At 31.4% G+C, this 13,095-nt stretch overlaps 1 non-coding gene across 1 annotated transcript; it reads right to left on the bottom strand.

Annotated features, from left to right (window-relative positions):
- Positions 1-1,273: 1,273 nt before the first annotated feature.
- LOC149183740 (U6 spliceosomal RNA) lies at positions 1,274-1,376 on the bottom strand. The gene has a single exon (XR_016257876.1). It is a non-coding gene; the product is annotated as a U6 spliceosomal RNA (small nuclear RNA).
- Positions 1,377-13,095: the final 11,719 nt, after the last annotated feature.

Raw genomic sequence — 13,095 nt, 5'->3', positions numbered from 1 at the left:
GGAGGGAGATAAAGAAATATATGGAGGGGAGAGAGAGGGAAGAACATTTCTTGCACTATATGAATTTATTTTAGTGTAGATGGAGACTTCTAATCCTTTTTTATTTCTTGCACTAGATGCATTGATTTTAGTGTAGATGTTGATTTCTAATGATATTTGATTAATTACACTAGATGTATTGATTTCAATGTAGATGATTTCTAATCCTATTTGATTGCTTGAACAAAATTCATTGATTTCAATGTAGATGGTGATTTCTAATCCTATTTTATTTCTTTCACTAAGTTCATTAATCTCAATGTAGACGTTGATTTCTAATTATATTTGATTGCTTGCACTAGATGCATTGATTTTAGTGTAGAGTGTAATTTCTAATCCTATTGGATTGCTTGCACTAGATGCATTGATTTTAGTGTTGGTTTCTAATGCTATTTGCTTACTTGCACTAGATGCATTTATTTGAGTTAAAATGTTTATTTCTAATCGTATTTGATTATTTTCATTAGATGCATTGATTTTAGTGTAGATGTTGTAATATAATCCTATTTTATTGCTTTCACTTGATGCATTAATTTCAATGTAGGTGTTGATTTCTAATTATATTGTATTGATTGCACTAGATGCATTGATTTCAATGTATATGATTTCTAGTCCTATTTGATTGCTTGTAGTAAATGCATTCATTTTATTGTAGATGGTGATTTCTAATCTTATTTAATTGCTTGCACTAGATGCATTGGTTTCAATGTAAATGTTGGTTTCTAATCTTATTTCCTTACTTGAACTAGATGTATTGATTCGAGTGTAGATGTTCATTTTTAATCATATTTGATTACTGCATTATATGCATTGATTTCAGTGTAGATGTTTTTTCTAATTCAACCTATTAATATTGGAGAGAAAGAGAGATGAGGTATGATGTTTAATACAACAACTCGAGCTAAATATTTAAATGATTTACGATTTCAACTGCCCTCTTTATATATTCGATATGGAAGTATGACAGAACTAACAAGGGTGACAATAAGAATAGTAGAAGAAAATAGTTTTATATTGGTCACAATGAATACTATCTATAATTGACTACATTATTATTATTCACATTTTTTATCATCCAACACTATTACATTGTCACTTTGCATTCAAAAAATGTATTTGATCATTTTTCATAATTAAAGTTATTAACAATATTTGTCATCTTAAGTAACTTATAACTAAGCAAATTTATAATTAAAATGACGAGATAAATCTTAGACATGTTTAGAATATTTAAAATTATTTGGACCATTTCTCGATTTGTGCGTGTCATCCTTGCGCAGGGGCCATGCTAATCTTCTCTGTATCGTTCCAATTTTATCGGATGTCTCCGAAGAGACATAGAATATTTAAAATTATTATATTAATATTAGATTTATTTATATATTATTGATAAAATTAATCATATGTTCGATAGATTTTCCTTAGACACACATGACTGAAACTAGCCTAGATGCATCTTAACTTCGTCCCTATCAAGCACCGGGAGGGATCAAATATCTCAAGGTGCAAACCTTTCCTCATGTTCTTCACTCAATAAAGACGTTTGCACCTCGAGATATTTGATCCCTTTCACTACTTGAGAGATCCAGAGTTAAGATGGATCTAGGCTAGTTTTTTATAAAAATGTCTTAAAAAATCAAGACTTTGGTTTTAACCTTTTCTTCCTCTTAATTAAAATGTGTCTTAAGAATTATATTTATATTTACAATAATGTATACAAAATTATTATTACACTAGTCTAAGCAATGTGAATTTGAACTAGTGTAATCTTAAGTCAAGTTTCTCGCTTATGTAACACTAAATAGTTGGATGGATCCTTCATCAATGTAAGCATTTGTTGTTTGTAGTACATGATTGTGATTGTTAATTGATTATAAACATAATGGTTGAGATTGTCCTTTTAAATAATAATTTTTTAAATCACTTTTATTATTTATAATATTGTTTTACTATAATACTAAAAAATATTCTGAAGATAATAATTTAATATTTATTATTAATTAAGATTAAATTAAATAGTATTTTCAAATATTATTTATATTTTACGGTTAAATTGTTTATTATAATGTGGTTCAAATGTTTTTCATTTATCCATTAGAAATATATAATTTTAAAAAATCTATATTATGTAAATTGAAAAAATATAAATTGTTTGAAATATATTTTTGGTATTTTATTGTTGGTTTGATCCACCAAGAGTTTCAACCTTGAAACCCATGATTTTCATGACACTTCATAACACAACAATGATGAATTAAATTTCCCCCAAAAATTATCCATATTAACTCTAGATCTATTAAGCGCTGAGAGGGATCAAATCTCTCGAGGTGCAAAACTATTTTATGAGTACAAAACTTGAGGAAAGGTTTGCACTTCAAGAGATTTGATCCCTCTCAGAACTTGATAGATCCAGAGTTAAGATGGATCTAGGTTGGTTGGAATTGTGTGTGGCCAAGGAAAATCTATCGAACATATGATTAATTTTATCAATAATAGGTAAATACATCTAATATTAATATAATACTTTTATGTATGATAAATATGTCAGATATTTATCTAGCCATTTTAATTTTAAAGTTTCTTAGTTACCTCAGTTTGTTGAGAGGATAAATATTGTTAATAAATTTAATGATGAAAAACTTGAATGAAAAGTGACAATGTAATAGTGTTGAATGGTATAAAACGTGAATAATAAGAATAAATTCAATTACAAATAGTCTTCAACATGGTCAATCCCAAACTGTTTTCTTCTACTATTCTTATTGTCTCCCTTGTTAGTTCGGTCATATTTCCATATCGACTATATCAAAAGGACATTTGAAATTGTAGACCATTTAAATATTTAGTTTGAGTTATTAAGGTAAGCATCATACAGTGTCTCTCTTGCACTCGAATATTAATAGTTGAATTAGAAAACAACATCTACACTTGATTCAATGCATCTAATGCAAGTAATAAAATAGGATTACAAATCAACATATTCAAATTAGTGCATCTAGTGAAATTAAGCAAAAAGGATTAGAAACCAACATCTACACTGAAATCCATGCATCTAGTACAACCAATAAAATAGGATTGTAAATCACCATCTACACTAAATCAAGGCATTTAGTGCAAGCAAACAAATAGGAGAAGAAATCATCTACTTTGAAATCAATGCATCAAGTGCAAGCAATCAAATATATTTAGTAATCAACATCTACATTGAAATTAATGCGTCTAATGTAAGCAATCAAATGGGATTGCAAAACATCATCTACACTGAAATCAATGTATCTAATTCAATTAATCAAATAGGATTATAAATCAACATCTACACTCAAATCAATGCATCTAGTGCAAGTAAGTAAATATGGTTAGAAACCAACATCGATACTACAATCAATGCATCTAGTGCAAGAAATCAAATAAGATTAGAAATCACTATCTACACTAAAGAAATGCATCTAGTACAAACAATCAAATATAATTAGAAATCAACATCTACATTGAAATCAATGCATCTAGTGCAAGTAATCAAATAGGATTACAAATCACCATATACATTAAAATCAATGCATTTAGTGCAAGTAATCAAGTATCAATAGAATAAACGTCTACACTAAAATCAATGCATCTAGTGCAAGAAATCTTCTTCCATCTCCCCCCCATCTATATCTATATTTCCCTCCATCTCTCCTTTGTCTCTCTATCTCACCCCCCAAACACACACGCTCTCTCACTCCGTATCTATCAATATCTCTGTCCCACCTTTTGATGAAAATGCATCTTAAGAATTATATTTGTTCTTACAATATTGTATACAAAATGATTATTACACTGGCCTAAGCAATGGGAGTTTGAAATAGTGTAATCTTAAGTCAAGTTTATAGGTCATGTAACATTAAATAGTTCCATAGAATCCTCCATCCATGTTAGCATTTTTTGTTTTTGTTACATGATTGTGACTGTGAATTGATTATAAACCTAATGGTTGAGATGGTCCTCTTCAATAATAATTTTGAAATCACTTTTATTATTTATAATATTATTTTATTATAATACTAAAAAATACTCTTAAAATAATAATTTAATATTTATTAATAATGAAAAGTAAATCAAATAGTATTTTCAAAGATTATTTATATTTTATAGTTAAATTTTTTGTTATAATGAGGTTCAAATGTTTTTATTTATCCATTAGAAATATATAATTTAAAATATATGTTGAAATATGGCAACAAGAATATTCCAATTTAATTTGTCTTTGAATTAAATTGTGAATTAAAATCGAATTTAGTCTTAACAACTACTTGGAAATGATTAATTAATTTATTTTAAATTAATTAGTTGGAGAAATTCAAGTTAGAAGTCTTTCTGAAGTCATGCAAGAGTTATCCCTTAAATTAAAAAGATAATATTGAGTTATATTTGAGTTGTAATTAGTTAACTCAGTTTACTGAGTTAAGTCCAGTTAAATTAGTTCTAAACCATTTGAGGACTAATAGTGAGTTAATAGCCAGTTGATGCATTAATGCACTCAACTAGTGCTACTCCAGTTAACTAAAGATTCCCTCATCAGAAACTCATGTATCTCTATTCTGAGAAAGATCTAGTTGAGATTAATTTCAAGGACAATGTACTATCAGTTTCATGTGTTTTCTCATGGAGAAAACTCATGCATGTAGTCAAGGATTTAATCCTTGAGGATTGCACGGTTTTGGAAAGAGTTTTTCCACTTTGTAACAGGAGAATCATCCACAAGGAACAATGCAAGGAAATAGGAGCTTGGAGGGCAGAGAGGAAGGCTATAGAGAAGCCAAGATTTCCTATGAGCATCTATGAGGATTGTACTAAGCGTTGGCTAGCTATGAGAGTTAAGGCTTTGTATAATTCCTATGTATTTCCACCTTGTATGATAATACAATAGCGAGGGGTTTTTAGCTGAGGCTTTCCCCAAAGTATTTTCATGTGTATTGTGCCATTGATTCTTCTTCTTCTTCAGGTTATATTGTTCAGCTCGATCTTTAGTCTTCCGCAAATTGATAATAGAAGTAGGTTATAATATGCTGCTTTGATTTACATTGCATTATCAGATTAACCTACCATAATATTTTCTATAATATATATATATCTATATATATATATATATATATATATATATATATATATATATATATATATATATATATATATATATATATATAGATAATGTAAATTTAAAATATATGAATTTTTTAAAATATATTTTTTTATTTTTTTCTTGGTTTGATCCACCATGAATTTCATCCTTGAATCCCATGATTTACATGATGCTTCATAACACAACAATGATGAATTAAATTTCCCCAAAACAATATTTAATATTTTTTAGTTAACATATATCATGTGATATATGGTAATAATTAAAAACAAAAGGTTTACCCTTTTCTTTCATGAGAATTATGTAAAGAATTTTAGCCAAAATATATTAACATATATTTACGAGACTAATGAGCTATATTAATGTCACTTGTTTTTTGAGCTCTACATGTTGTGTAGGTCTCATTGTATATATTCCTTGATTAGGTATAGATGCTACTGGGATTAGGTTAATATGATGCTGAATATCCTACTTTGGTGGAGGACCATTAGGTAACTCATTTGGTATAAAATTGGCATATTCTTTTGTTACCTTTGCAGCTTTAGTAGTTATTGGTATGTCTTTTTATTATTTTCTTTCCATGATTGATGTGTAGATGAATCTTGTTACCTTCACTTAACAAGTTTTCTAAATTAGATAGCATATTTTGAGGTTTCCCTTCATCTTGAAGGGGTGGTAAGATGCCTTTAGATCCATCCTTCCAAAATGTAAATGTATTCTACTCACCATCACACATCAATTTTTTTATCATAATTCCATGGACTCCCCAACATGTGGCATGCATCCATTGGAATCAAATCACACCATATTTCATCTTTGTACTTAGCCTTTCCTATAGAAAACTTGATCAAACACCTTTTTTCAACACTCTCTTCATTCCCATTTTTAAACCATACAATTAGTTATGCAAGGGTACATTTATCACTATGTAGGTTAACTTTATCTAGCATATGTATAGAAACCATATTCTAACTACAAGCTACTATCAAAAATAATTTGACATACCTTTCCCCTCTAAATGCAAATATTTTGAAAGATATTTGTGAGAAGTTGAGAATATTTCTTATTGCTACTCCATGTTTGCTCATTTTTTGGAATCACAATTTCTCTCCTTATGATGACATTTTCCTCCAAATCTAGGGGGATAATCCATCCTTTTCATGCAAGCCCACATTCAACTCAACAAGGGAAATTTTACAAGTTCACTGAAAACATCAAAATATTAATATGTGCAGTCGAATTTATGGATATTGTTTATATTTCTTCTTTAATGTGATTATGAGTCAAAATTTCCTCTTATAAGGATCTAGGGGATCCATCCCCTTTGTACTGCTATGCATAGACACTATTTTAACCAATGTTTAAATGGTGCAACTACCTTTGGCATGCTAAAAAACATATGCTTACCTTTCCTTCAAATCTCTATTCACATGACAAGTTGTTCTTATATTCCATCCAAATGACTACTTCAAACATAGCCCTCATATTTCACTCTTTTCAATCTAACAAGATCAATGAACTTCATCTATATCCTGACTAACACTTAATATTTTGGTCATCATGATCATTTATGTACAACTCTTACACCTACAAAAGAGTTTATCAACTCTACAATTTTAAGCTTCTTCCTCTTATTAGAGATAATCAATATCCCATCCAATCAATTCTTCTAATGGAAATAAAATAATCCCCATAGCCTTATCACATACATAACAAAAAGTAGTTCAGCTTTGAGTGCTTTTACTATTGCTCCAATGAAAATCATGACATGCGTAGACTTTTCACTTCTTCTACAAAACCTACCATGTACATGACATTATATTTCATTTAGAAAGTACATTCTTGCACCTTCCATATCCAAGGATATTATATTCTTAAAGAGGTATGATTCTTAAAATAGCGTTACTATACAACATAGTTATATTTCAATTATAGCCAACTCTACTTCCTTATCCATCCTTACACCATATCTCACACCATTGACCATGTATCGATTCTATTAATTAGAAAAGGTAATCAAGGTTACCTTTAGGTATGGATTTATTAAAATAGGTTTATTATACAACATAAATGGATTTCAATTATATCAAGATCTACTTTCATCTGCATCCATACAGCAAGAGTCATGCCAATGACCATGCATCCACTCTATGCGTTAGAAAAAGTACTCAAGGTTACCTTTAGGTATCCATTTCATACATTTAAATTTACATATGAATACTAAAATTCATTACCTCATACATACATTTTCATTAATGTTTATGCTAGTTTAATTTGTAGCATTTTAGCTGGCTACTTGTCCATTCAAAAATATTTAAGATATGTTTCCAATTTATTGCTCTCCATCTCATGGAGTCCTCCATTGCACTCTTGTTTCATGGGTTTCATGTCAAACATGGCCTCCTTTTTATACAGGAAAATGACCTCCTCATCAACTAAGAGAACAAAGTCATGATGACTGAGGACTGACCAAGTTCATAGGCCTAGTTGTCAAGCTAATGTTGTCTAGACACTATCAACCTCCTTTATAAAGTTTCTTAGCAAGCCTAAGGGTGTGTTCATGCCTAGGATAACTCTACTTGCTACCTTAGGAATAGAGTTAGTGACCCTACATAAACTTCTATGGGTCAAAGGAGCGAATTAACTAAGAAAATATCCCTAGGTTCTCTTCTATGTCGGCTCATAAAAGAAGGGAAACATTAGAACTCGACCTGTTTGGGGGAATTACTAATTCCTAATGGAGTAAGCAAATGGGAAAGAGCACTAAAGCATGGAAACATCACTGATTTTCCCTAAGGGAACTCACGAAGGACTTGGCAAACATAACCCTACATGCTATATATGCAAGGCTTGGAGCATTGTGAAAGAGGTCGAACAATTTGAAAGGATTGCCTATTTGACTATCGAGAAGAGTCTTAGACTAAGGCATCATAAGAGGTTAAGAAGGGTGATCCATTCATGAAAAAGGTATTATAGACTTTATGTGAAGTTTTCTTATGTTACTTAGTGCAATGGATCAAAAATATTGCGAATAACATAAACAAATAAGAAAATTGAAACATAAACATATTCATCAACACAACAACAATTTGATAACAGATTTCACCAGAATTCCTAGCTACCTCTCCAGGTCCTTACCTTCTAGTGTCACCAACTTATTATTATTCAAAATGATTTTACAGACATGAGCTCAAAAACAGAGAATCAAATGAGAAAAAGGATCTCACTTGGCCTGCATGGATGTAATTTTCCTTATTATAGTAGGGTTCTACTTACCCTACAATATTATTCTCTCTCCAATTTCATCTAATCACTCGATTCCCTCTTAATAACATTCAACATTGGTATGATGCTTATATAGCCAATCCATACCTAAAAGCATATTGTACTCTCCCAAATAAACACATTATAGGTTTGATATCATTGGCATGCCTTGAAGTTCAAAATCACATGATTTCACCTAGTGGCTTACTCTTCTCTTGGTCCTTATTGATAACTAAAACAACCATAGTTCTTCATGTGCTTCCTTGGTAAACTGACATTTATCTTCAATCTTTGCACTAATGTAACCATAGTTAAAAATAGGATCAATCAAAATACAAATAACTTGATTACATAGCTTACCTTCCATCTCAATAATGGATGCTTGGTAGTCTACTTGACAATTATCTATTACTGCATAAATCCTAGGAAAACGTTGTGCCATGTCTCCCATGGTATGAACCTCTTGTGCACTGTAAATATTTGGACATACAATTCTCTGTTGTAGGAAGTATCATTTCCAATGGTATCATCCACATGTCCAAAAACACAAAGGATATTTGGCCTCATGTTTGTGTTTCTATTTTGTAAGCTAATGTGCATGACCCTTCTCAATTAAACTATATTTTTGTTGAACTCAACTTGAATTAGTTTTGGTCATGTTTCCTTCCTTATCTTCAATCTCTTAAGCCACTTCCTTTTATCCTTTCCACTGCTCTTTTCTTTCCACTCACCATTGGATTCTAGCCTTCATTTTTCTTGCTCATAACAATGCTTCAATTTCTTAATGGAATATTTTAAATTTTTAGGCTCATGCATATCAATTTGGTCTCTAAATGATAAAGGACTCCTACTAATGAATCATTTCAATTTTTCCATATTTTTCAAATTTCCAAAAAAATGGTCGTGTATTCTTCGTTTGTCATCTTACCCAACCTCACATCATAAAATGCTTTCACCTTTCTATAATAATAGTTGTATGAGAATTATTTGTATCTAAAGAGATCCTGAAAGTCACCCTGTGCCAGCCTCTCTTTAGTTATACCATTGACATTCTTCAGATCTTCCATCATATTTTTTCTTTTACTTTCAGAGTGTATGTGCCTACCATTAACTTCATTTTTTTAGAGTAATCGTCAATCCTAAATAACTTTTCAATACCAAGAAACCATGCTTCTACATCTTCCGATTTCTTTATTTCCCCATTAAATTTGGGTGTTTTGGACTTCTTTAATTCCTTGCGAATGTGATATTCACCTCTCTTACTATGATGATGATGATGATGATGGTGGTGATAATGGTAATAATGCCTCCTGGTAGTAGAACTAGAAGGCCTACTAGAGAGGTGCACCCAAGTACTCGTGATTCCTTCTAGGGTGCTCAATGGAGCATTCCCTCTCACAATACCTCCACTTTCTCTTCAGTAGCTCTTCCTAGACTTGCTACCATTGACCACATTTTTTCTCTCTTATGATCCCAAAGGGCTCAACATATCTCTCTCACTAGACCCCAACTCATACTAATTCTATCTTTGCAAGATAGAAATGATTTTCAATATAATTCATCTTAGCTTTCCTTTCCTTAGCCCTTCCTAGCCTTTTATTATCTACCTTACAACTCCTAATATCATCTTGTAGGCTTCTCGAGGTATCCATTCAATCAAGAGAGTTTTCCCCTCCCCTGTTATCCACTAAATTTTCTTCATGCCCATGTTGTTACCTATTAGAACTGTATTGAACCATCTTGCTAGTCATTCCTTGCATATTGCTATCTTTGTAATGCTTGTGATATTTTTTCAATCATGCACAATTTTTATATACATTTGATATAAATAAATAAATAAACATAATCATAACCAACATCTTGCTTTCATGGCAATGCCATTGTGGCTAGTTGTAACAAAACAAACCATGCTAGTGTATCAATACTAATCAACTTTAAGCCACATGTAATATCACATCTTCATGCATACTCAACAAAAAATATATTAGTCAACATAGGTTGTTAATTGACATAATGATAATAAAATCATGTCAATTTTTAATACCATGTTGCATCCTCAATTCACAAGGTAATATGCATCAACCATGAATTCAATTAATTAATTACAAACTGTATTTTAACTCAACATTACTTTAATTAATTTTCTAAACATTAATAGGAGACACCTTTACAGGAACCTGCTCTTACCTGCCCATGATAGAGCCCATCCAGTCCAAGTGTTAAACCTCGATACTATGATACCACCTATAAACACCCCACCTTAGCCTCACTGAATTATTCACTATACTTAACCAACTTCTTAGGTGCATTTAGAGAGACAGGGTAATTGTTTTGTTGAGGTTCCTTTGCTACCTCAAAAATCACGTTGGATATTTCATCATGTATGGCTTAGTGAGACAAATCTAATGATATAGATTTGGTCCAATTTGGACTCCACAATCTTAATTTAGAATCTTTAGATTTTTATTCATTTCAAAATTTCACTTTTCACCTTACTTTCACATGCAGCCCACATGGCATAACCCCATATATTGACGTAGGAGTATGTTGAGGCATGTGGTACCTTTATTCATAATGCAACACTATGATTATATCTATATATATCTATAACCACGATTGGGGTTAACACTATTTTACACGACAAGTTTTAGAAGTATAGTTATGGTGGTGATCATAAAAAAATCCCTGTATATCACTCATTGACTCAATGAAAAATGAATTCCAACATGCCTTCATTACATTGTTTCACCATACAGTTTATAAAGTGCATATTCAACGACTACAAGGAGTATAAATAAACAACTTCCTCTTGCCTGAATAGCCCAAGTTATGTTGTGAGTGGTGACATAGAGCTAAAGTTAGGCGTGCATGGAACCGGATTTCAACGAGTGCATTGCTTAGAAATGAAAAGGTAGACCGACGACCCATGATGTATATGGCAATGCTATATATATATATATATATATATATATATATATATATATATATATATATTGAATGGTTTCCTATCAATATATTTATATACGATGTGGATTCAAATATACATGGAGGAAGAAATTTACTTGTGGAGTGCTTTTACCTATACATATACCACACCTAGACCATCTAGTTGTATGTATATGAACTCGTTGTATGAAAACCAAAACCTCTCGACATAGGTCTGCAAGTTAATTTTGGTGATACATGGACATTTCAATATTATTTTAAACTCATATCATAGTTATAAACATAGGAATGATACACCATTATCAACAGTGTTACATAGCAATATGATATCCATATTTTCATAAGTTATGGATTACGTGTTATCCATTTACATTTTGATGCCCAAATTAATTTTTTTCTAAATCGTTATATACATTTTTCAAAGGTTGATACCCTTCAAACCACTATTTCCATGAGAAATTTATGGAACTCTCGTATAGGCTTTTGGTTCTTAGCATCATCAGGAATTCAATGCATGTTCGAAATCTAGCCAATGGGATCAGACTTATTTTATGAAAGGTTGTGTTCGTTGCTTTAATATGTCCACCAAGTATTACCATTCTAATCAACAAACACAACACCCATGTGAATATTGATATGTATATGAAGCATATATAAAATACATTGAGGCATTATCACCTTAGTTAAATATATAACTAGTTCTTAAACTACTACATCTTTAAACTCAGAAAAAATAACTATCTTCTTGCAACAAAGATTAAAATAACACTTATAATCTATGACAACTATTGTGGACAACATTCATGTTGATGTTTCTAGATGTATGCACATTGCCTATGTAGAGGATACAAATATAAAGAAAAAAATAGTAGTAATATAGCATCCATATCAGGAGCTCATTTCCTTAACAATAGTGTTATCAGGAAATCTAGTGTCCACTGGGATCTGCTAGTCCCACTAAGACGGGTAGCTATCTTAGAAACAAACAAACCAAAACTACTTTCACTTTCCTTTATGAAAAATAGATAAGAGGGGAACAAAGGACACCAACCTCGGTCTTGCGCTTGGTTCCTTTCTTGGTTCCTCTCCCTTCTGGCAGATCCTTGCCGCTCCTTCTTCATTTACCCAGCTTCAAAGATCACCTATGGAATCAAAGCAACATAATACTATCGAAGAACCGAGATCTACAATCATAAACCATATAAGACCATATATATTAACCACACAAATGCATATATCCTCAAACATACAAGAATGTGGATGAAAACTTGAATAGCTTTATTAATATCAAGAATAGAAAAGAGGATTACAACCCACTGTTCTGACCCAGCATCATCCTCTCAGCATGAAAGCCCTTCTTCACCTCATGAAAATCTTAGATCACCCAACACTATGATATTGCACCAGAAAACCAACAACACTTGCTTACAAAATACAAGATTCCAGCCTCTAGATCTCTGTGATGAGGGATCCATATATAGATGATTGTAGGGGGGTGAGTCAGCTTCTGGGATTTTGATTAGTGTCCTCTCTTTGATAGTTCTTGATTCCACTTGGAGGTTGATGATCTCTTACTCATCCCTGGGCGAATTTAGAGAGGCAAGTGTCACGGGGGAAGTTTCTGGAAGATTCCATGATCATCCACCTTGCAAACTGTCTCTGCCATTTGTATATTCTCGCCCATTGAACCCTATAGAAGGGAATTCCAGTATGCATCGCACCCT

This window comes from Pinus tabuliformis, chromosome 3_2, assembly GCF_031772625.1.
Source record: "Pinus tabuliformis cultivar Carrire ecotype Pingquan chromosome 3_2, CPIR1, whole genome shotgun sequence".
Classification (NCBI taxonomy): Eukaryota; Viridiplantae; Streptophyta; class Pinopsida; order Pinales; family Pinaceae; genus Pinus; species Pinus tabuliformis.
The sequence above is the reverse complement of the archived record's forward strand: the minus strand, read 5'-3'. Positions and strand labels throughout refer to the sequence as shown.